The 3,105-nt window shown below is 39.3% G+C and overlaps 1 pseudogene across 1 annotated transcript; it reads right to left on the reverse strand.

Annotated features, from left to right (window-relative positions):
• Window positions 1-360: 360 nt before the first annotated feature.
• Window positions 361-1,840, reverse strand: LOC308657039 (serine/threonine-protein kinase Nek3-like; annotated as a pseudogene). The gene has a single exon. The product of its transcript is annotated as a serine/threonine-protein kinase Nek3-like (transcript).
• Between the last annotated feature and the right edge of the window lie 1,265 nt (window positions 1,841-3,105).

Consider the following 3,105-nt stretch of genomic DNA (forward strand, 5'->3'; position numbering starts at 1 on the left):
TAGACATCATTATCCTCATTTTATAATTAAGAAAATTGGGGCTCAAAGAACTAATTTCCTACAATCAATCACACATCTAGTTAGCGGTAGAGCTAGTATCCAATCTCTGTTCTATCAGACTGCAAAGCTCATAGCCATCTGCTATACCTTCTCCCTTGTGCTCTCTCAGAGGAGTTCTAGATTTTTAAAAACTATGATGCTAGTCAGGAGCAATTTTAAGTATTAGCAATTCACTCCTCTTCATAATATTTCCAAACACGAATTCCTCATTTGAAACATCTCTCCCATGGGACTCCAACACATTCTCTGGGGCAGGTGTTATACATCGCACACACCCTGCCATTCAGCTTGCTTCCTCAGTTATGACACTCAGTCAGGGTTGTGGTCTTCTTCCTCAGAGCCCGTGTCTTCTTCTTCTGGCCTAGGGTCAAGTCTGTCTGGATACAAAATGACAGAATTGGAACCTCCATCAACTCTGTCGGATACTTCTGTTTCCTCAGACAAGGAGCCTTTAAAAAATCGTCTATATATCATGCATGTTTGAAATGCTGAGCTGAAATCAGCAGTGTTAAGGATGTTCAATAGGGTGTAAAGGGTCTCTGAGTCACTGCTGTACTATTTTCACTATATTATAGAACCACCTCCATCATCCTCTGCAGTTAAACTGGAGGTGAGTATGGGTGCATTTTCCAAAGCTCTAGGAGTTGTACTGGGTACATTTTTCTCCCACTGCTGCCTCTGAGGACTTGGTTGAACTGGCTTTCATGGAAAGACTGACAGATTACCTGACTCTTTTTTCCTCTGGTTACTCTCCTCAATGCACTTTCACACAGGTTTGTATTAGTACCTTCTAAATTGGGATGGTTACACCTTCTTTTTCTCCCTCTTGCATCATGCTTGTTTCGTTTCCCAGAGCTATCATGATTCTCCTGGGGTTGGTTTTTCTTGGTGTATTATGCTTACACATTTTGTTTTCATCTAATATTTATTCTCCTTATGCTGTGATGACCTCAGGGAGTAAGCACTTCTGGACTAGTCGAGAGCTAAACTGCCTCTGGAGAGCAGAGTAGTAGCTGAAGGACACTGTGAAGAATTCCTTTTGAACATCTGCATGATAAGGTAGTAAAACTCATAGGAATAATGAGATGGCAGTGGGTGGATGGACCCTTGACATATTTTGAGAATAAGACTTTTCCAACTGTTTGCCTGAAATGAATGCTTAAGGGTACAGAGTTTATACAGAATGCATCCCAAGGACCAGAGGTCACTTTTTATTATAAGGCAGGTTTTCCCAAATCTCTGAAGGCACATAATAAGGTGATCCCACATACGTATAAGCAAATGCCATGGGATTGGAGAGAAGACGTGCAGATCCAAAATCTTCCATTTTTACTTTTCCATTTGGGGTGAGGAAGACGTCCTCTAATTGATATTTCTGTGTAGCTCACGTTTCTTGTGAATGTGGTTTACTCCAAAGCACATTTGTGTAAACCAATTAAGTATTATAGCTACAGAAAATAATTTTCCTCTTTGCTTTTTAATCTTTTGCAGTAGATCTCCTCCATCACAATATTCTATCACATACGGATGTCCTTCAGCCTCAAAGAATTCTTTAAAGGCAACAATATTGGGTGTTTCATTTTGGCTAACAGAACAGACTCTTTCCTAGAATTCTGTCTATCAGAGGGAGACTTAGAAGCCTTTTTTTCTAAATGGAAAACATCTGATTGTTGCTTTCCTGCTAAACCGAAAGAGCTCTGCCAAAGAAGCCCTCCTCCCTGATCACTCTCAGGACTGTGTAGTCATCCATGCTGGGCATCCACAGCTGGGCTCCACTCATGCAGTCACCACGGGCTCTCCTCTATGGCCTCCTAGGTGACCAAGTTGGTTTCTCCACCCAGGTGACTGGTGTGCTTCATAGAGGGCGGTCATGAGAGATTTTTGTTCATGCTGACTATTAATAAGTGTATTTCCTTATACTACAGAGGGTTCTGAGATGGGTGATAAAATATTTTCCTATGAAATGTCCTATCTGAGGTAAGATATTAAGAGTTATGTCAAAGTGGGTAAAGATAGGGACCTTTTCAGGGTAATTCAACAAATATTTGAACACTTATGAACCATATCTATATCCAAAATTGTACCAAGTATTAGAAAGAGTCAAAGTTGAACAGATTAGATTTCTATCTTACAGAGTCCATTCAGGTGGGGAAAATGAAATAGTAGGCATCGGCTTTAAGTCACATGTTTTCTCAAATCTCTGAAATCAGGATGCATCTTGCAACTGACACTGTGTGAAAATGTAATCAACATTGCTTTTTCTTTTTTAGTGGCACATAAATAATAGGGTAGTTTAATATCCATTACCAGGATGAAATATGGTGTTACATAAAATATAATAAAATTAAAAGTCCCCAATTCCCCTCTCAAACCTAAAAGTATCACCCCTCCTGAGAAGAGTATTTGTAGTTGAAGAACTTAAGTCCCAATGGGCAAATTAAGTAGTAAAGTAAGGAATGATTACACAAAAGCACTTATAAATTTTTTTGTTCATAATGATGAAAATGTACTGCTATCTTTCATCATTTTAATGGATAATAATAGGTGTCATAAATTTCATTTCCATTTTCTTATCTTGAAGTTTTTCAGAATCCCCCTCTTTCAGTCATAATAAGATCATCATGCACTCATCATATTCTTCTGAAGATAATATGTACACTATCAGTAGTTTTGTTCTCCAGTATGTGATCTTTCACCAGAATATTTCATTTTGTCTTGATTTTAGGGTCTCAAATTATTGTTCAGTCGACAGGCCACTGATTTCCCAGAGGAGGGGAACAATACAGAAGCCTGAGATGAAAAACAAGCAAAACTTTGGGTGAACATTTTCTCAACATTCTCAGGTCAGCGTATTTGGTAGATCTTTCCCAATCAACACACCTTCCAGTAATTCCCTCTTCCTCATGCCTTCCACTTACCCATGCTTCAGCGACAGCTGATTACTGACAAGCCATAAACATGTCTGTGCAGTTCATGCCTCCTGACTTTGCTCATGCTTTCCCCTTTGCCTCAAATGCTTTTCCTCTGTATCTCCTTGTGGAAAAC

This window comes from Spermophilus citellus, assembly GCF_964194105.1.
Source record: "Spermophilus citellus genome assembly, chromosome: 9".
Classification (NCBI taxonomy): Eukaryota; Metazoa; Chordata; class Mammalia; order Rodentia; family Sciuridae; genus Spermophilus; species Spermophilus citellus.